General features: G+C 39.2%; 1 protein-coding gene across 13 annotated transcripts in view; it reads right to left on the bottom strand.

Moving 5' to 3' along the window:
* Positions 1-25072, bottom strand: part of RFC3 (replication factor C subunit 3) — a 377430-nt gene that overhangs the window by 140981 nt on the left and 211377 nt on the right. For 6 of the 13 annotated variants that reach the window (XR_014818796.1, XR_014818798.1, XR_014818794.1 and 3 more), the window contains exon 12: positions 2368-2426. The gene's annotated coding sequence lies outside the window, so the exon portion shown is untranslated. Of the gene's footprint in view, positions 1-2367; positions 2427-7935; positions 8125-18729; positions 18907-25072 lie in introns of all 13 variants that reach the window. The other 7 variants (XR_014818801.1, XR_014818802.1, XR_014818803.1 and 4 more) reach the window with 2 other exon arrangements.

Here is a 25072-nt window from a genome sequence, read left to right as displayed (position 1 = left end):
TAATCGAAGAGAAAACATGCAAAAAGGATGTGAATAAGCTGAGGACAACTTTAATGGTTAGAAATGTAGAAGTGTTTATCCTCACTAATCATCAGGGAAATGTAAACTAAAATAATGAGAGGTCCCTTTACATCTACCTATCTGTCTATCTCTCCACTTATTTAGTCTTTTTAGGGCCGCCCCCATGGCACATGGAGGTTCCCAGGCTAGGAGGTGAATAGGACGACAGCTGCTGGCCTACGCCACAGCCACAGCGACACCAGATCTGGGCCTGAATCTGCACCCTACACCACAGCTCACAGCAACACCGGATCCATAACCCACTGAGTGAGGCCAGGATCAAACTTGCATCGTCATGAATACCAGTCAGATTCGTTTTCACTGAGCCACGGTGGGAACTCCCCTTTACATTCATTTAATTAGAAAAAATTTAAAAAGCTTGTTGTTACACAGTACCAAGCATTGGTAAAGGTATTGGACAATGGGAATTGTGATGGATTGTTAGTATAAGCATGAGTAGTTTTAGCCATTCAGAAAAAAATGCAGTTATGGCTCATATCTCAGCTCATATTGTACCAAAGATGCTATCCCACAAGCCCATGAGGGGTCATACCTAAAGATTATCCATAGAGCGTTACCCATAGAAGTAGGGAGTTGGAGGCAACCTAGATATTCATCACTAGGGAATATACAAATATAAAATCGTGATGCACCCTATGCAATACAACACAGCAAGCTCGCTCGCTGAATTTTCTTGCTAAAATAAATCTTTGCCTGACCCTTTCACTCTGTGTGTCTCTACTACTACCTCAGTCCAGGCGATCTTTACACTTTGTAAGGTGACTGCAACAGCCTAAAAATGATCTCCATGTTCGACTCTGGGAACTTCCTATCTTCTTTCAACATGGTAGGAAAAATGACCTTAAAATGCGCTAGTGTTCCCAAGTAAGACCATGACCTGCCTTCCTATCGATTCAACTCTTGTGTCACGTTCTCAAATAAGACTTGATAGTTATCTTCACTTATTCAATTATGTATCGATCCAGTAAGGATCAATTACTCATCTATCATGTAGTTACTCACTGTTTTCTATACACTGAAGTAAAACAGAGAGTTAAGAAAGTGAAAGCCTTCCAGAAGGTGCATTCCAGTAAGAGTTTTAGATAATAAGAATGCAATAAATAATCACCAATGAAATGTCCCATGTACTTTGAACAAATAAAGTACAGAGCCAGAGAATTTGGGGACCAGCAAGGCAACTGCTATTTGAAAAAGGCTATACCTTCCCACTTATTTTTATTCTTATTTTACTATTATTTTTGGAGGAAATAGAGAATCCTGAGAATAAAATAATACTTCAAAAGTTACCAGCATCTCCTAAAGATACACTATCTATGTAAAGAGCTACAGAAGGGAAATTCAGAGAAAATAAACTCTAAGATATTAAAATTATGGTAGCAGAAATATAAAACCCTATAAAAATGTTGGAATACGGTCTCTAAGAAAGAAGAATGAAACGATGAAGTGATAGAAAACAGAAGATAACAATTTTTAGAACTGAGAATCAGTACAGTCAGAACAACATTAAAATAAAAAAAATTACAGGAGAACAGAAAAGTAGAAAATACAAGATGACGATTATCAAATAAATAATAATAGTAATAGTAACGAACACTCAAAAAAGCAAGATGCAATTTTCTGAATTAATGAACCTGCCAAGGACTCGACACAATGGCTGGAAAAAATACCTTACACTAAGTTACATTAGCATGAAATTGGAGACAAATAGAAATTTCTACAAGTATCCAGACTGGGTATGGGTGGAACCAATTCACATGGTTTGTAAACATATTATAAATTTTTTTTACCTCTGGCAGAGAATTTAGGCATAAATAAGTAATAGACACATACAAAATGACAAAAGAAACTACTATGAAGAAAAATTTTAAGTTACTAGAAATGAACTTTATTATAATATATTCATGACTTGGCTCTAAGCAATATCCACAGTCATAAAAATGTAAATACTAAATACGTAGTATAAATGTGCCACAACTATGGAGTGGCTGCAGCAAAGAAAGTGTCTTGGTGTTGGTTGGCGGAAAAAGAAACTTAAGTTCTTGTTGGATATCAATATATGATATTTAAAACTTAAAAAATGAAGAAAACGTTGTAAAATTAAGTCAGGAAGGAGCAAGCTAGAACCCATCATTTTTTTTCTTTCTCATCTCACTTTCTACTTACCTCTTCCTCATTAACAGACGAATCCGAATGGAGGGTAAAAGGTAGAAAGGAATTGACATAACCCTTCTTTTTGCTCTACTTTCATTTTCCTTGGATTTTGAGAATGAGGTAACTCTTTCTTACCTTAGGTTTTCTTCAATTCCTCTATACATCATTACTTTGAAAGCGAGAACATCTTCTCTCTGAAAAGAAAATGAAAGATTTTGGCAATTTTTTAAAAAAAAATATCACTACATACACATGTGATGGCCTTATGATAACTGTCTCAATATCTTATAATTTATAGGATATCTTATAATATCTTATAACTGTCTCAATATCTTATCTGTAAAATGGGCATAAAAATCTCTCTCCTGCCAGATATCTGAAAGCAATCTTGACAATGAGGATTCTGGAGTAATGCCTGGCATGTTAGAGACTCACAACCACTGGTGGCGGTGCAAGTAACAATGGTGGCAGCAGGAGGAGGAGGAGGAGTAGAGTAGCATTACCAGCCAGTGATAGTAGTAGTAGTACTATTACTAGTCCTTGTTTTACTTGCCCTGTGGCCGAAACTGATTTCATATCACTGTGTGTATAAAATGTAATTGCAGGACACAATATGCCTTGGACAGCATATGCACTCAGTAAATATTGGTTGAATGAATCAATCGATATATATGGGAATGAGTGCTAGGTGCCGGAGGCTTTTTTCTATAAAATTGACTGGCCTATTTACAGTGAAGTGATCTTTCTGGTTAGATTTCTCCCCAGAGAATTCTATTTTTATTTTAATTGAAGAGTAGTTAGAAAAGCTAATTGACTCTTTGCATTTGCAGGAAACTATTTCTACCTCCCATCAACCTCAAACCCCAAGGGGCAATCAATGTTTGGAGGTTTCCCACCTATATCAGCGGCTTAAAAGATGTAAAGTCCAAGATTAATGTGTATTGCTTGTCAGATATGTACTTAGAGGTTTTTTTTTTTTTAATGAATCCAACTCAGACAAGTTGGTAATTAATGCTATAAAATTCAGCTCAACAGAAACTCAATTGAAAAATGAAAATGACATAATAGAGTTCTATTGAAAGAATGGCTATCAAAAATTGCTATTTTTAAAAAGTAATTCAAGGTTCTTTGTCACTTAGAGATATAGGCACACTATATTTTATATAAACACAAAACCTCCTCCCCTTTCTTTAGAACTGTATTCAATATGGATATACGATGCATATAAAACTTAAGAAGAGTGTTAAAAGTATTTTGAGGGAAAGATATCAAATTAGAGCACATATCTGATAAGCAAGATACATAAATCTTGGACTTTACTTCAAATTAGAGAAAGAAAGTGAAGAAAAATAAATAAAAATTTAAGGTTAGAATCATAGTATATTTATGTATTTAGAAGATAAAAATAGTCAATGTACTTTATTAGACTAATTATCTAAAAACACAGTTATAAGAAAAGCAATAATGGACTTGTAAGAAAATCTTGTTATTTTTAAAATGTTATCAACATTAGCCTATTTTAAAGCCAGAGAGGAAAGGAATAGATTACCACTCACTTTTAATTAGGTACTTTTACAGATATATTAATTACAAAAAAATCATCCTTTATCTAAGTGTTATTTCAAATAGAATAAAAATACGGAGGAGACAGAAATTTCAACTGATAAAAGAGGACCACTTTAAACCCAATGTAGACTAACTAGTAAGAAACTACAATACAAACATGAGTTGATACGGTTCAAATACTTATTCTTTAAAAGATTGATTATGTTACACTTTAGCATTTTCTAGCAGTTACTTAAATGCGTAACTGTGCATTTTTTACTTTTATGTGAATTACTAAAATATTTCACTACAGCAAATGAGGGCAATAGAGACTTTGGAATCAAATCAAAATGCAAATATTTTCACAGGAAAAAGCACAACTGGCTACAGCTGGATGGATGCTTATTTTACACAATATTTCCAGATTCTGGTTCAATAAGACAGCATTGAAGCCAACCTGAGTTCTACTAGTTCCATACTAAAATGTTTAAGTACTCTTTGTAAGTTTTTCTCAAAAATAAAAATGAATGCAACTATGACTCCGTGAACATATTTGGCTCCCTGACCTTGCCAGGGACAATTACAACAGACTTGGAAGCTTATTAGTGAGTTTCAGTCCACACACTTCAAAAGTGTTTCTTTTTACTACATGATCAAGTCAAAATTTGAAAAAGAGAATATTCACGTTTTTCTTTAATTTTACTCCACTCTTAAAACAAACCACAATCAGAAAGACTCTTCTCATGGCCCTCCCTCTCACCCACAAACATCACGTACTCTCTCTTCACCCACCAGACCCAGAGGTCAATGCTAAGCCAAGATGGTACTCTGCCGTTATGGTCATCTGGTAAGGATGACCAGCGCTGACCTTTCTCCTCTCTTGGGAAACTTACAACCTGTTCTATACTGTCCACTGACTGAGGACTTGTTGGCTTTTATATTTATATATAAAATACATTAAATATAAATATATATATTTAAGTGTGTATGTGTATACACAGATACACACACACACACACACACACACTTAAATTGCCAAAACAGAAATTTGAACTTTAGCCTCAATCTGGTATATATTTTTTAAAAAACAAATAACAACTAAAACAACACTGCAGTTAAATTTTCCAACTTGATACATACTGTAATGTTTTTCCCTACAAAAAACCCTTTATTTGTTGACAGCTTACTCCTGGTTACTTGTGTGGGCGTTGGGAAAAGCTAGAACTCAGGGAAGGAGACAGAAAGATATAGTGAGTACACAAGGAATGTCAGTGTGGCTTGAGGGCTTTGAATAAATATTTATTCATTCATCAAACATGTATTTAATCTCCTGTGAATCAGACGTTGTGGAGGACTCAGGGGTAACACATCTCCACCTGCCTGTGAGGAGTTCACATGCTCACATTCTCTGTGTGAGACAGTAAGAAATCAATATTTATAACCTCGTGGGTAAGCACTGTAATCTGGCTTTGCAGAGAGGTGATGGGAATGTAAAAGAAGGGGAGCAAAATGAGTCTGCGTGAGAAAAATATCTCACAGAGGGACCCCTGGAGGTGACTTTTAGGCTGGACCTCCAGCAAAGTAGGCGTTAGGGGAAGTTCATTTAATATAAAAGGAGGACCCTACACTCAAGAATAGAGGCAGGAAGATACAAGGTGTAGCTGGTGGAACGACAAGTAGCTCAGTAGAGCTGGAGGAGACTTTCTGGTGACTGGGGCGGTGTGGGCGGTGTAGGAGTGTGAGACAGAGGCCAAAGCATTGAATGCCGTGCCGTTCAGATTTGACCCTACAGAAGATAGAGAGCCACGGGTGGGTCTTTTTGTTGTTGTTGTTCTTTTCAGGGCTGCAACCTGTGGCATATGGCAGTTCCTAGGCTAGGGGTCACCATACCTACACCACAGCCACAGCAACGCTGTATCCAAGCTGCATTTGCGACCTATACCATAGCTCACAACAATGCCAGATCCTTAACCCACTAAGCGAGGCCAGGGATTGGACCCGCATCCTCACAGATGCAAGGTGGGCTCACTGAGCCATGATGGGAACTCTGCACTGAAGGATCTTAAAGCAGGGCAGTGATGAGATCATATTCGCCCTTAGAAAGATCACTTTGACAGCTGTGTCGAGGATAGACTGGAGGGAGGAGTCAGAAGGCAGGGGATGAATTAACAACCCAGAAGAGAAGTGCTAAGGGGCTGAACGGGCAAGAACAGCAATAGAGACAGAGAGGACAGCGCAAGTTCAGTAATGGGAGAGGGTATGAGGTGGACAGCACTCAGTACATTGCTGTGGCCGTGAGAGAGAGGAGTTGAGATGGACTCCCACTCTCAAGGCTGGAGTGGCAGAATTAGTGAGGGTGTAATCCAAGAGATAAGCTTAGGAGGACGGGTATGGGGGCGCAATTAGGGAGACATTAAATCTGCAATGTCAAGGTTAGGAATGGTCATACGTGCCTTAAGGAAGAGAGAAATTTGGGCTGGAGTCATCAGCATGTGTATGGCAGCTGAAGCCAAGGATGTGAATGAAATTTCTCAGGAAGAGTAGAGAAAGAAAAGGACTGAGAACAAACCCTGGATGATCTCAGGTAAAGACAGAGGGAATAAAGGGGTTAGCAATCACTACAATGCGAAAATTCTAGATAAGGGCAAAAAATAGAGCATGATGATGACCGTGGATTGATCAAACAGAATGGAGATGAAGGCAATTTAGAATTCAAAATCAAAAAAGGATAAATATTTGAATTACTAGTCTATTATCTGGACTCTGAGTTTTCTCATGATGCTGACAGAATTTATAGTAGGGAAAAATATTACTATTATTAATATTATTATGATTGTTAATATTTTAATATTACTTGATAATAGCAGAAATCACTCATTATAATGTGCCTATATGTACAAATCATGAGGCTAGGAATACAAACTTAATTCTCCTGTTCTCTTAATGGCCCTAAAGACTATTGACTCCTAGCTTTGTAAAAGTGAAGTAATTTGCCTTCCTTTGCACAGTTAAGTAAGTGTGGCAGAGACCGCTGGTTATCTCCTAACATCTACTCTCTTTTTCTTATATAAATTATATAGATTATTCTGCACACCTGCCCAGATAAAGACTAAATTTCTCAGCTTTCTGTGCTGGTGCTGATGCTGTGCTTGTGGCTGTGCAGTTCTAAATTCTGGCCAGTGGAACATTAATAGAAATAATGATTGCAACTAACTGGCCATGCTTTGGAAATAAATTGTATGTATCCCTTCCCCTCTTCTTTTTTTCCATTGACTGGAATGTGAACGTGATGGCAAGAGCTGGAGCAGCCATACTGGATCATCTAATACAAACTACTTGTTGAGAATGGCAATATTACAAGATAGAAGGAAGTCAGGCCCCTGTTTTGCGGTTTTTCAGCAGAGTTTAAGATCAAAACCATCCCGGTAAAATTGGTACTGATGTCAAGACTGGTGATCCCCCCCTACACACACACCTAAAGGATATGAAAAGATTTATTACTCATGCAACGAAGCTTTCTGTGGAGCACAGGGCAGGCACTCAAGCAGGTCCAAGATGCCTTGAGCAAAAGGAAGTGCAGCTGGTCTTGGTATTTACTGTGATTAATACTTGGGGCCAAGGTGAAGGTGTGATCAGACTTAACCTTTTAGAAATCTAGTCTAAGAGCACATTTTAAAAAGCGAAACATTAGAGGTGGGTAGAAGAGATATGACGCAGGACTACAGAGTTTTACTTGATTGAGGTGTTATAATCTGTATATAATTTACCAACTTAATTGATAGAAGATTCGAATTGTTCCTCTGGGCTTCTGAAGCACTTGTTTCTATCTCAATTATAGCACTTAACCAAATCATATTATACTTTTTCTGTTTTCTTGTTTGCCATTATCATAGCCTGAAAGCCCTTTCCAAATGTCTGCTGTCTTTCACATACTTGTACCCCCAGGGATCTGGGCCTGACACAAGAAGGCATTCGGCAAAATGTGTGTAAATGATTTGAATGAATAAGAAGCCACGGGATTATTTAAGGTGGAAGGTGAACAGGCCGACTACCAAAGGAATGAAGTGGGAATGGAGGAAAAGAAGAACATCAGAGGCATTTAAAAGGAACGGTCATCAGGACAAGGTGGACGAAGAAAAGAGAAGGCCCAGCACTAACCACAGCGTCCAGACCGAAAGGCAAGTCAGGCTACAATGGTGCACTGATACATCCGGGGACCAAAAGAACGAGTAGATGCCTAGGTCCTCTCGTTTCTCCCTCTCTTTTCACCAGTGGATATTTGCCAGAGCCTGGAAATGTCATGTAGGGTAGGTGGGGTGGGGGGATCAGGGAATACGATTTCTTCTTCTGCAATGTAAGAAAAATCATATGTAAATTCAAAGCTATACAATCAACTGAAAACCCAGACATAAAAGACAAGGTTTATATACTGACTAATATTTGAAACTGGACTAAGATATTGATGCCCTGGCAATACTCTTAAGGATGTTTCTTTTTTTTTTGTTTTAAGTTTTATTGAAGTAGAGTTAATTTACAAGGTTGTGATAATTTCTGCTGTACAACAAAGTGATTCAGTTATACATGTACCCACCTTCGTTCTCCTTCAGATTCTTTCCCACACAAATTATTACAGAATATTGGGTAGAGTCCTCTGTGCTATACAGCAGGTCCCACTGGCCAATCTGTCTGTATACCTCAGTGTGCATATGCCAGTCCCAAACCCCCAGTCCACCCCTCAAACCCCCCCAACCTGTAACCTATGGTAACCATAAGTTTTTTAAAGGCTGTGAGTCTGTTTAAGTTCTGGAAATAAATTCATTTGTATCCTTTTCTTAGAAACCACATGTAAGTGAATCTAGAAGTTATGTGATTTGAACTAAAGCTTATAAACAATGCAAAAAAATGTATTATCAATATCAAGCATTGCTTATAGATTGCCTTTAGGGAGCATATGTATGGAGGAAGTAGCCAATGTGAACATAAATGAGAATTTTTTAACCAAACTATTTTAAGGAATTAAGACAATACAACCAATTGTCAAGATCTCAACTAAAGCAGAAACAAAGGCAAAGATTCTAACTACAGACAGAGTGAACTTGTATCAAAACATTTGAAAAGAACACCAGATCAATGAAAGTTATAGAATGATCAGTATCAATATACTAAATATGCTGGCAATAATAAAACTGATATTTTATTTCAGAGGGAAAAAAACTATCAATATGATCTTCCAAGAAAGCAAAAATAAAACATGTCTAGCTATTTACTAGAAATCATTTTATTCTTTCCTAAGAAAAAAGGCTAGTCAGAAAGATAACTTTCCCCAATCCAGGGCTGGCACTTAAAGAGAAGATACACTGAATGCCTCTGAATTTGATCACGTTAGCAAGAACAATGATGCTGGGCATGAACTAACGATAATGGGCTAATTGCCATTCCAGCAAGTCAATGGATTTAGTTTAGCTCAGGACCGAGCTCTAGCTCATGACTGAGATGTAGCTCGAGTATACAATGGCTCAAAGGAAAGATGATAGGCTCAGGCGAACACTGGTCACAGGAAAACCTGAAGCTCAGGTTTCCCTGTTTTACCTAGAGGTGTTGCATCACAGGAAGTCAGGCAGTAGTTATTTTTGGGGTGCTCACTCTAGCTATGTTCTCAACCACAGCCTGAACCACCAGCTGTACCCACAAACACCCTTAGCTAAGGACAGTGGGGGTCTAAGTCCCTGTCCTTCACAATTGGTTTGGTATCTCAGGAATGCTGAGAAACTGCTTAAGATGATAAATATCACTCTTGAGATGGGGCAAAGTCTCACCATCTTAGAGAAAGGACGATGCTACCAAGGGCTGCTCTGCGGGTTTTAATTGGTCCAAAGCTGGTTTGTTTCCAGACCCCAATTTCTCACCCAATCAATCACTCCAGTGAGATTAACGCCGATTACATATCTGAATGCACCTTGTGTTAAACCTAAATCTGCTTGCTTTAACTTATGGACAGGCCAGCATACTCCGAAAGAACAAGTATAACAAGTGAGCGTCTGTAGAAAGAAGACGACCACTAGCACAGAATATGTACGCAGTTGGACAGAAAGTCCTTTTTCCCTTCAACTGCTGTAAATAGGCCTGTTTTCCAACCTCTAAACTGCATAAATACCAACCTATTTTCACATATCTCCTGAAAGAGAAAACAGAAGCAGTAAAACAATGAAGACTTCTGTAAAAATGACTTTGAAACAACGAAATGGGTTTCTTTCTTTTTCTTTTTTTTTTTTTTTTTTTTTTTTGTCTTTTTGCCTTTTCTAGGGCCGCTCCCGCGGCATATGGAGATTCCTAGGCTTGGGGTCTCATCAGAGCCGTAGCCACCGGCCTACGCCAGAGCCACAGCCACGCGGGATCTGAGCTGCGTCTGCAACCTACACCACAGTTCACGGCAACGCTGGATCCTCAACCCACTGAACAAGGCCAGGGATTGAACCCGCAACCTCATGGTTCCTAGCCAGATTCGTTAACCACTGTGCCACGATGGGACCTCCCAAAATGGGTTTCGATGTCCTTTCCTTGTGCCAGTTAATGTAAATGCATGTACGGAAAATTGTATCATGTGTATGCATCACTTCTAGTAAGAATATTGGGGCAAAAGTAATTGAATCTCATATCTGTCACATATCAAAACCTACCAGGTGTCCGTAGGCTTCACCAGCCACAGTCTGTCTATTCTAATGAGGTTTCTTCTGAAACTGGTTCCCTGAGGAGAGAAGGGCTGCTCTCGGCTGAGCCAGAGCTCCCAGAGGGAACACTCAAAATGGAAAACCTCACATCAGCGGTCCAAATACCAACCCAGTCTCCCGCGAAGAATAATATTTTGACTTAACAGGTTCAACCCCAGAAGTAATCTCAAGACGCTGCATGTGTTTCTTGGGTTTTACAATGAAACGAAGGCCACGGTTAGAACGTGGGTTTGAATGTGGAGGAGGAGAAACTACCATTAATTTTGCCTGCCAAAAAATCAATAACGAATGTTTTAACCTTTCTCTCTCTTTCTTTCTCACTCACTCTTTGGCTTAAGAAATAAACTCTGTGTATATTCTTTCCTATGATTTATGGGCTGGTTGGAAAACTTAGAAAAGTAAGTCAATAACCCCTTTAGACAACTATCTGATCCAGGAGGCAATCAGAACTCAGGCTTCCATCAAGGACTTCCCTTTGTCATTTTCAAATCCTATTGTCTTATATTACCTATAACTGTAAGGAAACTGGTCAGTATTGGAATGTCACTTCTCAGAATTCAAGGTACTTACAGTATTCTGAGGTGATATCAGTTTCTCCAACAGAATATATTTGATGATGTGTATAAATAAGAGCTCACCGCACCTCAGGCTGTTATTTCCCATAGAAATGAACAATGACCTGAGTACAGGGAAGTAAAGAACGGACTCAGAGTGTATGTCCCATTCACAGAATCAGGTCAGTCATACAGATTCTGACCTGTAATCTCAGAATGTGGGTCAAAGAACAGCAGTATCATACGCCTCTTATTTTCACTTTGGCCCTCTAAGTTTTTTGAGGCTGTTTCTTAAAGTACTATCCTCATTAAGACATTGATTTCCTCCCACTAAGATGCTTACAAGTGGTAATAAAATTCTTTCCATCCCACCTAAAAAGATCAACCAAGTTTTTATAGCATCAGGAAGGCTGCTGTCCAGGTAACTGTTTGGACACCAACAGCCTATCAATGGTAATGACAAGCAAAGTCAAATGGAGCTGGCTGAGGAGATCAGAACTTCTCTCTGGTTAAGGATGCCAGCATATTTTTGCTCTAGAATCTCAATTAGACAAAATGATTTCTTGCATCTTAATCAATTTCTGATCCAGGATAAGGCCATAGAGATGTCCCCTCACCTCTACTTCAGACCAAGTTTTTGTTAAACTAAAAACCTCCCCCAACTCCTTACACATGTCCAGGGAGCTCATAAGCTTGGATTCTTGTTTGAGTTTCAGTTCTCCTAAACTCTGGGTCATTTTTTCCCTTCTGGGAAAGGAGAGAGGTGCCTCACCTTTACTTCTGACCTAGTTGCACAGAGGTGTCAAGAAATTTTAGAATATAGCACATAAGAGTTCCCATCTTGGCTCGGTGGTAATGAACCTGACTTGTATCTATGAGCGCTTGGGTTTGATCCCTGGCCTCACTCAGTGGGTTAAGGACCTGGTGTTGCTATGAGCTGCAGTGTAGGTCCCAGACATGGATCAGATCTGGCATTGCTGTGGCTGTGGCAGAGGCTGGCAGCTGTAGCTCTGATTTGACCTGTAGCCTGGGAACTTTCATACACTGTGGGTGCAGCCCTAAAAAGACAAAAAATATGTATGGAGCACATAACCTGAAGGAGGACATAGGTAGACTCAGGTGCATGCACAGGTCAGCTCTAGAAGGGTACACATGAACTGGATAACAAGTGGCTTCTTCTGGAAAGAACTTGGTCCTTCAGGATAACTGGGTGGGAAGAAGACTTTACACTCTTTCCCCTTTTGTGATATTCAAGTCGTTTTACAATGTGTTTTCTTATTCAAAGATACATGTGTTCAACTCTTCAGAGGGAAAAATAATAGAGAAAAAATGCACAGTATAAAACAGTGCATATGTTATGCTTCCATTTGGATAAACAACAACAAAAAAAAGGTGTATACATTAGGACAATTTCTAGAAGGATACACAAAAATTTGCTATTAGTTAACTTTAAGGAGTAGGACTGCTGTTCTGGAGTGGGTGGAAAATACTTCTTATCCTTTAAAGCGTTAATCAAAAAAATTTCAATACAACATAAAACGGGGGTAGATGAGGAAACAGGGAAAGATATGAAATCTAATCTAGTCATTTCTAAAGGATCATGTGCCCATGAATTGAGGTGTTGTTATTTAAATAACAAAAGTTTCCCTCCCAAACACACATACACTGGAAAAGCCAGACACAAACATCCCTGGCTTGACTGAGGATGACTTTATATCTTATCAGTAAGATGCGCCATCCAAGCAGCAGGTCTAGTTTATCACATGTTTAAGCCGTATCTCATACTCGTGTTATTAACAACATGTCAAATACAATCTGCTGTATTGTCAAGACTACGTCAAAGAAACATAATTCTGGTTTCCAATACTTATATTTGCAATTTATGCAACATCTTTCCTCTTAAGACATCTCTGAAGTTTGATTAAAACAGAAGCATATTTACACGTCTGAATTCAGAGAGTTACTGGGAGAAATAAGCCCATCCCCACCCCTCTGCTCTCTTCATGGGAAGTGGGGAGTGACAGTGGGACAGGAGTTACTCTGCTCTGCTGTCCTGTCCCTGTTTTCTTCACAATAGAACCACCTAGGTCTCCATGGGTGTGTCACACATGACAGGAGAATGAATGAGGAAATTCCAATCTGTGTGTGAGTGTGAGTGGGCTATTCTTGTCCTGATTACTTCGTGTCTGTGAAAAATAACAATAACGAAGGGATCTAGGTAGGTAGGAACAACCTGCAATAGGTAATCAGTTCAGGGCTTGCCATGCAGATGTACATTCTACCCGATACACTCAAACCATATTAAATCACTCTCCTGAGGGTAGAGCCTCGTTCTATGTTTAGAACAAGCTCCCCAGGCAACCCTTAGGTATACAGCTGAGGATCAGGGATCTATGAAACACAGGCAATAATAACATGACTGCTGACATTGATGGAATGCTTTCTCTTCTCCAGTTTCGGTCGCCACCCTCCTTCCTACAAAACACCTTCATCACTCACGTTGCCCGAGCGTCTCGTCTGGTGTCCCTAAATCTGCCCTTATTCCCCACCCCCCAACCCCAGAGCAGCATAGTCTTTGAAAGGTAAGTCCTTCCATGAGATCCCACTCCTCCCCGTCTAATGGCTTCTCATCCTGTTCAGAATTAAATCCAAAGATTTCCCCATGACTTACAAGATCCTGTGTGAAATGGCCTGATTTCCTTTGCTTCTTTTTTTTTAATTGAAGTATAGCTGATATACAGTATATAAGTTTCATGTGTACAATACAGTGATTTATGATTTTGAAAGATTATACTCCCTTACTGTTACTATCAAATACTGGCTATACTTCCTGTAGTGCACATCTTTTTTGCTTATTTTATACCTAATCGATTGTACTTCTTAATTCCCTGCCCCTATATCTCCCCTTCCCCCTTCCATCTCACCACTTGTAACAATTAATTTATTCTCTGTATCTGGGAGTCTGCTTCTGTTTTGCTGTAATCACTAGTTTGCACTATCTTTTAGAGTCCTCGTATAAGTGATATCATACAGTATTTGTCTTTCTCTACCTCTCTAACTTTCTTAACCATCACCCTCTGCCTTCTTCACTCTACCCCAGCGACTGTGGTTTTGTTTCTGTCCCTTCATGTGTTAAGGACACTTTTAGCTCAAATTTTTTGCACTTACTCTTCCCTCAGCTTGAAGAGTTTTCCCTGAGTTAAAAACAAGGTTCATTCTTTGACTTAACTGAGCACTCACTCAAATATTCAGTCTTCAGAGAGGCTGTCTGCGGCAAGCAGCCTCTAAGGTAATGTCCAAAGACTTCTACCCCCTGATATTCCTTAACCTTGTATAATCCCCACCCCCCCAGATAATTTGCTTGTAATCAATAGAATATGGTAATGTTCAGGGACTATCATCTCCATGATTAGGTTAAAAACGCTGTTCCTTCCATCTTGCTAACAGACTCTCTCTTTGGCTGGCTTTGATGAAACAAGCTGGCATTTTGGAGAGGCCCAAGTAGCAAGGAACTGAGGGCAGCCTCCAGTCAACAGTCAGCAAAAACCTGAGGCTCTCAGTCCAAGAGCTGGTGAGCAACTAAATCCTGTCAACAACTACATAACTGAGCCTGGAAGTGGATCTTTCCACTGGTGGAGACTTCAGATGAAACCCTAGCCCTTGCAGAAAACTTGTTTGCAAATGTGTGAGATCCTGAAGCTAAATCATGCTGATTCTTGAGATACAGAAACTTTGAAATAACTAATGTGTGTTATTTTAAGCCGCTATTTTTTGGAGTAATTTTTTATTCAACATTAGATGACAAATATAGCTTCCTGCTGTGGCACATTGGGTTAAGGATCTGGAATTGTCTCTGCAGTGGTTCAGGTGGCTGCTGAGGTTCAGGTTTGATCCCTAGCCTGGGAGATTGCATATGCCATGGATGCAGCCAAAATAAAAATAAATAAATTAAAAAAAAAATTTAAAGTTAAATAAAATAGAAGCTCCAAAACTCCCCATTCATTCCCTGTTGTCTAGTATTTATGCTTCGTTTCAACTCAGTTCATATCATCACCTAGCAGTATATAAATATAATTTTATTTTATGATAATAATACATTATATATGATATATATATACTATTATAATATTATATATTATATATAATATTATACATATATGCTTTCCTCGTTATAACAAAGTTTCTTAAACTGGGGGGGGAGAGAAATTCCTAAGGTTTTCAGGGTAATTCTCAGGGGGTTAAATTTTTCTTAAAATTTAAAAAATTAATTTGTGCCGATAACCTGTAAATACAAGCACATTCTAAGTCATCTGGATGACCATTATTTTATACAATCTTGAGACATCAATGTTACGGTCTGTGTATATGATCAGGTTGGTTTTATTTTAGCTATCATACCCTTCCTGACTGCCTGCCTGTGGACTCCACCCTCTAGCATCAGATGTGAAGGTACTAGCCTTGCAGTAACTACTCAGTCAACAACCACAATTGCAGAAGGTCCAGGCCCAGTAACAGAGCACAATGGTTCTCTTTTTCTGATTGAATCCTGAATGACACACTAGCTCAGTATGTATCAAAACAAGGTTGTAACGTGGGCAAACATAACCGGTAAAATTTGGTGCTAACTTGCCCAGAACATCAACTGAATGGTATCCTACCCAAAGAGCTCATTGCTAAACAGCCTCGGCATCTTATGCCAAGATCTGCATCTCAGCCTTTGCTTTTCTCAACCCCTGTCTCCTTTCCTACCTTGCTCCAAATCCTGCTCGCTTCTGTCTCAGGGACCACAGTGAGCTTGTTTTGGAACAGCATCTTCCCCAAACAGGAAGCATGAACAATCTAAAAAGAGTCACAGCAGGGAGCTGACGGTTCGGGATGCACCGTCAGCGGTATGGAAGGACAGCCATAACGCATGGTGGCCTCCACATGCAGCTCCAGAGACATATTTGCCTCTCCAAGTCTTACAAATCTGCCCAAGAGTTTTATGGCAACAACAGTATTTACTGTGTACGGAATCGTTTCCCAGAAGTTTTACACTATCATTTCAAAAATGTATATTCCCATAAAAAACACGTTGGCCTTTACATAGAAGAAATATTTCCATTAGGTGGGCTCTGGACACAACTTTAAACCTTGATCACAGCACTGTGAGAAACAATGAACAGAGACGGCCTTTTGGAAAAAACAAACTCACACTCTAAATGTCATCAAATCAGGACGTTTCTTATTCCCCTAGCTTTTTAATCCACACATAAGTAATTTAGCACAGGCTTCAGGAGACCTGGTCTCTGCCTTCCAGAGGAGCAGCTAGGCAGCACACAAATCCTATTGTGCAGGTGATACAGGCCTACCTGGATGAGAACAACTCAATATATTTTTAAATTTGAAATCCAAATTAGTAGTTGGCGGCAGATCCTTTATTATCTATATGAGTTGCACTTTAAAAAAAAATGTATTATGAAGATTAACTCTGTATTTTGCCACAGTCCAGAGAGGCTCAGATCTTTGTCTAACGATTTTCTTTGTAAAGTTTTTTTACCAGAGAAATAATAACTACCTGTGAAACCCCTACTATGATGCATGGTCCATACTAAGTCTACCATGTTATTCTACTAGCCTCGCATCTGCCTGATGAAGTAGGTATTATTTATTATCTCCTACCTAGCACCAGGTCACTCAGTAGGAGGAGCTTCCTCAACCCTAAATCACCCTGACTTCGTAGTTTATAATCCTGACCCCTTCTCTGAATCTACCAATTCCGTTTTTTTTTTTTTTTTTTTTTTTTCTGTGCTGCAGAACTTCAAGGCTTTCATTAGCATTTGTACAGGACTAAAATTGTATTTGACAAAATTTGGTTTTGAACCTACCTCCAAATACCCTCCAAGAGTCTAGCCAAGCTAGTGTGGTCTTCCATAGAGGTGAAAATTTTATTTTGTAAACTTTAAAATTTAAGTTAATTTTATATCACAACACCACCCTTGTTTTCTATGTGCTTAGAACCTGAACGATACAGACCTCGTTTCAGTAAAAAACAAAGAAGAGTTACACCTTGAAGCACTCACTCATAATTTCAATCTCTAATCACTTACTAGCCAAATCTTGACAAACACCTTCCCCAAGAAAATGAGATTTCTGATGATTTAACCAATATTAATTTCCTCTCATTCGAAGCTCTATCCCTAAAAGCTTTAACTTGGATTATATGACTTCGACGCTCTACAGAAATGCTTTCCCAGATGTACAATGTACCACCACCTTTAAAAATATTAGAAAAGCCCTTTGTAGAAGGTTTTATATTTCCATATACCTGCTAACTGTACATGCCTATATTTTATTATGTTATTTGTTAACAAATATCCTTCCTAGATACTATATTCATTATTAGAACTATGAAGACAAAAAATAGTCACATCGTTTACCTCTTGGAGTTAATAATCTAACTGGGAATTTTAAAAAAATGAAATAAATTATTATTATAACAAATTACTTATGATTTATTAAGTAAACAGGAAGGAGAAAAGTCCATCCTTCCTGATGAATGAATACTCTTTCTTTCACTAAATAACCATCATGAGCGCTTTCTGTCTTACATCATTATCTGACCACTGGTTGGGCTCAGACAGAGTGACATTCCTTGGCTTGGAACCTCATGCAAGCATTTTTCATTTCAACACATCCTTCTTAATATCTTGGCTCTTATTCTCTTACCCTTGTTTCAATTGTTTTACCGTTTTTAGTGGCCACTTTATAAACACCCTGCTTCCCCACCTCTCCCCTACACACACAGTTAGGTGAAGCCTATTTATTTAGCCAAGCTACAAAATACTTTCAGAATCAAGGTGGCTCCAGGACACGAACAGATGCAGTAGATCACAGCCTCTCCTTGGCCCATAGAGGCTCTGTTTCGGGAACAATGTTGCTACAACACAATCCACCTATAAAAGTCTCATTGGACCTGAGTAAGTCCCTGCTGCACCACTGCTCTTTTACATTTGGGCCTTTAATCACTATTCTGGAAAAGCTTACAGGAGAAACCATTTGCTCCATTTAAAGTAGCTATTTTATTTTAATTTATTTTTTGTGTATTTTTATAATGATTTTTATTTTTTCCATTAAAGAAGATGTGGTACATATATACACAATGGAATACTACTCATCCATAAAAAAAAAAAACAAAATAATGCCATTTTCAGCAACATGGGTGGAACTAGAGACTCTCATACTGAGTGAAGTCAGAAAGAGAAAGACAATTACCATATGATATGACATATCTGGAATCTAATGTATGGCACACATGAACCTTTCCACAGAAAAGAAACTCATTGAGTCAAAGTGACTATTTTCTAAACAAGGCTTTTCAGCTCATGAAGCAATAGTAGAATTGGTGCACAGAGACACCTGAAAAAAAGTATATAACTAAGAGAATAAAACTGTCCATGGAGAAACATCCCCCCTTTTGTAATGATGACCTAACTCTCCCACAAAAATTAACCTTCCCCTCAAAATTAACCAGTCATCAAAAATCGATTAAACAAAGACTTGGATCAGTTTCTTAAACTTAACATCCCCCTTTTCTGTAATTTCACTTGTTGCCTGACGTCTCATCATTCAAGCTCTCACCCTGGGTTTGCCACGACCCCAAGGGCAGGGGCCATGTGAGGAACACTCACGTGGAAAGAGCGTTCACTTGTGAAACTACAAGCCCAGCTGCTCCAGCACGGGATTTCCGTGTCTTGCTACGTGTTGATCTTACAGGCTAGACTGCTGTCTTCATTAGAGTGTTCAGTTTTGACGGAGGCAGGAGAGAGGAGACTTCTCTGTTAGGCTGTTTCTCGTAAGTACAGGGGCTATGGAGGACGACATGGGAAAGAATTAAAAGGAGAAACTGAGGAGGCTGTTTTCATAAAAGAAACTTTGGAAGCTGATGCTTATGGGCACAAGGATGGGCCCCTCAGGGGCCCAGAGTCCAACTGTGGGTCAGACCTCTGGGAGGACCCCCGTGAGTAGAAAGAGCTATGGCTGGAGGAGTGCGGAGGGGGAGCAGCCGTGCCAGAGGCATCGCCTCCGGGCTCCCTGTGGGCCAGGCCTTGACGGATGGACCGGATGCGCAGCACAGAAAGCACTGGCATGGGCCTTGGAAAGGCTCAGGCAATGAGCCCGGGTTCCACTGCACTCTAGCTTGCTGACCTGCGGCCAGTTACTTAACAACAGCTCAACTCTGCCTCCTCACGTGTGAGAAAAACAATGGCACCTGCACTGGAGGCTCAACCAGAAGATTAACTGAAATAGTGCTGGCCAAGCCCTGATCCCAGGACTGTCTGGCTCAAAACAAGTTCATGACAATTATTAACTATTAAAAAAAATAAATGGAAAAAAAAAAGGAAGCAGAGCTGGAGAGTGAGGATGACCAAACCCTACGTAACTGTGAGTGATACTATAGGATGGGGAGGCTTTTAGAGACAGAGAAACTTCCAGGTGATGGGAAGTGTTAGTCTCCTATCAGTGGGTTCAATAAGAAACCATAAGGTTATTAACACTAATAAATTATCAATACTAATGTTAGCCCTAATACTAATATCAATACTGATACTACTTCATTTGTACCCTAATGGAACAAATGAAAATTTCCTTTCCTATATTTAAAAGACTAAATTCCCCAAATGCTTAAGTTTCTTAAGAAGCACACTGCTGTTCCCATATGCCTTCTGAGTAAGCAGGCAAACTGAATAGAGTCTATCTTCTTACTTTTTAAATGACCTTTGATATAAAAATAAAGAAGTAAAAAAGAAAATGCATAAAGACAAGGAGAATGGAGCAGAGATAGGATATGTAAGAGACCTTTTCTAAACAAAACCTAGAAACTAGGAGAAAGATTGAGTGGTAACTGACCTCCAATACCTGAGAAAACAACAATCTAAAACTAACAAGAAGCAAGTTCCCCACCACCTTACAGCCCTTTGAAATGCTCTTGAAATGGCAGGAATAAGTTCTTCTCCAAGAGCAGGGGCAGGGGGAGGAAAACAGGAGGAAGAGTTGGAGGACTGAACACATTTTTAAAGGGACTCCTCAAGGATGCGGTTGTAGTCTCCAAATTAACACACAATTATCTTTCTTCGAGGCAGGAAACCATCTCCATGTTGCCTATGGAAAGAATTGCCCACATGCTGAAGTTCTCTAAGAAGCACACTGCTGTTCCCGTGTGCCAGGAAAAGTGATCTTTGCCGCTGCGGTGATCTCCTTCCCAGTACAGCTGAAGCCCAGAGCTGTCCTCTCTGGAGAATGAAACCTGAAGGAATCTGGTGTTGCTCAAAAGAGGCAAAGCTGAGAGCAAAGATAAGGGAATACACCAAAACAAGGAAGTTACGTGAATTTTGACATACTCAACCATGAGGCAGTCTGCAGCCTTCATCCCTCAGGTCCCAGAAGCTAGAAGCAGGATGTTTATGACCCTTCAGAAAGAAACTGAGAAAGCTGATCCCTCCGAGGGAAAGAACTGTCAGAGAAACACAGCTGAGGGTCCTGCAACAAAGCATCGGGGCTTCAACCAATCTCCCTGCATGGAAGGGCCACAGTTAACAAGGCGTACCCATAAACATCAGCTTCCAAGTAGGATTGTTTATGTTTGCTTTAAACAGGATCACTGGAAAGAACAAAGCCAATTAAAAACAAAGAAAAAAAGAGAACTGCCAAACAGCAAATAGAGCAGAAAAAAAACATGTTTAAAAAACCCTAATATTCTCAGACATTTAAGAGAAAAAAATTGCATTCTGGAAAGGATGCTTTTTAAAAAGGATTTTTCAGAGAGTAAAGAGTATTCACGAAATAAAATTAGAAAGCAAAAACTCAATGGAAGAACTGAAGGCTACAACTTAATAAATATCCCCAGAAGAAGAAAAAGTTAACAAGAAGATACAAAACACAGGAAAAAAAGGTTGGTGTATCAGGACTTCCAGTACTAGACTGATAGGAACTCCAAAAGGAGGAAAGAGTGAAAACAGAGGAAAGGGAATGACTAAATAAATATTTCAAGAAAAATTCCCTGGGATTGAATAAAATAAATTTCCAATTGGAAGTGCCTGGGACAACAAAATAAAAAGACCTGTCTTCCTGAAAAGGCATGTATTTATGAAATCTCACAATATTAAAGACAAAAGTAAAGTGCTAAAAGTTTCCAGAGGGGAAAAAAGAGTCCACATTTAAAGAGTCATGAATAAAAATGATGAACCTCCCAAAAGTGACAATGGAAATTAGAAAAGGGTGGAGAAAGTCCTTCAAAATTCAGAGGAAGGAATTTCTGTTGTGGCTCAGTGGTAGCAAACCCAACTAGTATCCATGAGAGACGGGTTTGATCCCTGGTCTTGCTCAATGAGTTAAGGAACTGACATTGCCCTGAGTGTGGTGTAGGTCACAGATGTGGTTCGGATCTGGCATTGCTGTGGCCGTGGTGTAGGCTGGCAGCTGCAGCTCCTATTCAACACCTAGCCTGGGAACTTCCATATGCCACAGGTACGACCCTAAAAAGACAAAAAAAATTTTCAGGGAAAAAAAAAAAATTTAACATAGAATTACATATCTGGGCAAACTATCAACTATCTATCAAGAGGGTAGGTATAATTAAAACATTTTCAGATATTCAATACCTCAAAAATTTTATCCTTAGAGTACCTCACTTTACAGAGTCAATGGAGGACACACATCATGAAAATAAGAGAGGAATACAAAAAAGAGGAAAAATGGGTTTGGAGATACACAGGAGAAAGAAGGGAATTCCACTGATGATGGTGTGTAAGGCTTTGTAAGCCTAAGGAACAACCATTCCAGAGAGATGCCAAAGAAGAAAGGCTCTAGGAGCCGTGTCTACACACACACACACACACACACACACACACACACACACACACAGGTGGGGAGGGGGAAGGGGGTAGTACCTGCATCTACTGAGAGGAGAGTCCACTTCTTCTAGGGTACTTTTTTAAGTAAAAATAAAAGGTCATCATTGTCTTAGGAAATCATGAAGTTTTACCAGAAAGAAAATATAATTATGGACACCATATGGCTGGGGTGTGACTCTAAAATAATATAATGGAATTTGTGACATAACTACATTGAGAGGATGACAGAATATGAGTACTTGGGGGAGAGAGAGGGGGAACTTTTAAGAAAGCTAAATTCTAGCCATAGAAGAAAATTAATGGATAATAGCCAAAACAGCTAAAATTCAAGAAATAGAATAATCAAGTCATTTTTTATAGAGATAACAAAGTGCCAGAAGAAGCTAAAAGGTTCAACGTCGCTGTCTCTGGGGAGCAGAAATTAGTCATGATGAGAGAAAGGACCAGGAGCTAATGGATATTTTTCATGTTAAATTCAGTAGTACTATTTCTCTTTAAAATTATGTACATGTATTAATGGATAGAAATAAAACATTCTATCATCTTTCAAATCAGTGTGTGAGCGATCAGATAAATAATTATCTTTTGCAATAGCCTGAACTTGGTCATGAGCATTTTTACATTCCTAGTAAAACGTTTCTTCCAGAGTTATTTTAAAATTTCTGCCTGAGACCAAGTCCCCATTGTAAAAATTAACTTGAACACTGAGATAATTATCAAAGAGAAAGGACTGCTTTTTCCCCCTGAAGAATAATTAAGTGCTCTGATTCTCTTACTCACTTTGCCTGTGCAAAACTCATCCTAGAAAGATAAGTAACACTAGAATACAGAAAGACGACTTCTCATGGGAAATTCTGACGATCACAGAACTAAGTTTGGGACCAAAATTCTCAGGGTAATTGCCTCAGACCTCCCTCCTCTACTAGACAAAGAGGTGTCCTTTGACAAAGCGCGTTAGCAGTGGAGTGGTGAATAAAGCCTTCTCTTCATTAAATCCTCTCCTGTTTAGTGATTGAGAAGGTCAAGCAGCTCAGAAAGGGGGGAAACCAAAGACTCTCTAAAGTCACTGTGTGAATTGGATCTTTTTAAGAATTTGTCCTCTAAAACGTATTCAATTCACCTGGGAGAAATGCATGCCACACACACAAAAAGCAGCCACTAGATGGGAAATGAAGACTTGGGAGTGATTATTGCATAATTATTTCCGCACAGAACATGGTAACCTGTACAGACAACCTCTCTCAGTCTCTTCAGTGACCTCTACTTTTAGGAGAACTCGAATGATTCTTCCATAAAAGAGTCCACATAACTGAAATCTTTGTAGAAATGGAATACATATTTGAGCACAGTTTGAATACCCCTGTCTGTTCCCCAAATGCTAAACTGAGTCTTAACAAAAGGCATGATTTGTTTCTGCTCTGTAATTATCAAGTAATTGTATTCATCATTCTTAGAGCAATTTTCAAAGAGATATCATACCAAAAGAAGTGTCCAATGTCCTGATTTTTAAAAAATTATTAGAAGATATATCTTAACACAACAGTATCCAGAACAAATTTCTGGTAGATAAATGTTATGCCAGACCTTTTGAAAATTCTCTTAAACAAAAAATCCTTAATACATCGGAAGAAATCATTAATGCCACACCCTATGGGCAATAGAAAATACTGAAAACATCTGAAACAATGCCTGAGGTGTCCCAGAATAAAAGCCCGTCTTTCAGATTCAAAGGCGACTTTAGTGATTTGTGCATGTGCAGGTTAAAAGCTGATACACTGACAAGAGGGTTTCTCCCCACATTCTGTCCACATGAAAGCAGAGCTTTGATTCATAGTTGCAAAGCCTGTTTGCTGAGCCCACAGGTGTTTGAGAGCTGGCCACTCAGATGCCACCCAGCCTGAAGCCTTTGTTTAGCAGCAGCTCCTTCATCCTCACAGAGGCCTTATGTATTTGCTGCTGCTGTTTCTCAGCGGTCAACAGCTGTGCCACATTGTGTAAAACAGAGCCTCAGGGCTTCCTGAAACTGTTAATTCTGTCTCCCCTGATTGAGAGGGCCCCACTTGTGCTCACTGGCCAGACACTGCATGAATGTGCTCCTGTCACTCACTCAGCATCATCTCCAGATGAGCCAAGTGTCAGGACTGGAGTTTTCATTCGTAGTCATGATCAGAAGTTGCACTGGTGAATGCGAGGGACCAGGTTTGCAGTGACCTTTCAATGGATGTTTGATGGCATCATTCCCTTGGCCACATCTAGAGTCCTTTGCCAAGATGGCACCACTTTGGCACTCTGGTTACAGTGTTTGTGTTTTGTTTCATAACAATCCAAGGAGTGTTTGATTTGGGGCAGAAAACTTTTCATTTTAGCTTGCCATTATAAATTATTAGAGGCTGTGGGTCCTGTGTGACCATATTATTGGCCCCTTAAGATTCATTGTAGCTCCATCTGTAACTTCAGTCATGTAGTAGTCCAAGATCACATCATAGGTGTAGAGACCTTAAAAGAACAACTCAGGGAGGCAGGACAAGGATATACCCTTTTGTTCACATTCACGGCTTCTCTAATGAAACTTGTCAGTTATTCCGCTCTAGAACCTGGTTCTGGCCCATGACTTCCTAGAGTCTATATCCTCTCCGTGAGCAATTTCATCATGTGACAATTAGGAGAAACAAGCAATTTCTAAGGTAGAATTTCTACTTTGTTTATGGGATCAAAATTTTGGTATCAGTGATCATAAGATGCTTCATCACAAGGCAGTAAAGGATATATTCAGCTAGTACCCACATGCACCATTACCTAAATATTGCAAATCTCATAATGCACCCATCTTTTAGAAATCTCTACATCATAGTTAATATTCAATAATTTTGAAAAATGCATGTGAACATTTCAAACTTATAGCATTTAAAAAACATTCATGTGCCTATAGGAAAAATAATCTTATACTTACACTGAGCTATCTTGCCAGAAAAGTATTATAAGTCAAAACAATGCATTTAAATAATAAGCTAAAAATTTTAACATTTGTGCAATCAGCACACAACCAATTTTTTTTTTTCCCTTTTAGGGCTGCACTTGCAGCATATGGAAGTTCCCAGGCTCGGGGTCAAATTGAGCTATA

The sequence above is a fragment of the Sus scrofa genome, chromosome 11, assembly GCF_054392235.1.
Source record: "Sus scrofa isolate SSC_HxYL_T2T_F1_AM1 chromosome 11, Sscrofa_HxYL_maternal_Yorkshire_Landrace_v2.0, whole genome shotgun sequence".
In the NCBI taxonomy this organism is placed as follows: domain Eukaryota; kingdom Metazoa; phylum Chordata; class Mammalia; order Artiodactyla; family Suidae; genus Sus; species Sus scrofa.
This window is presented reverse-complemented; position numbering and strand designations above follow the sequence as displayed.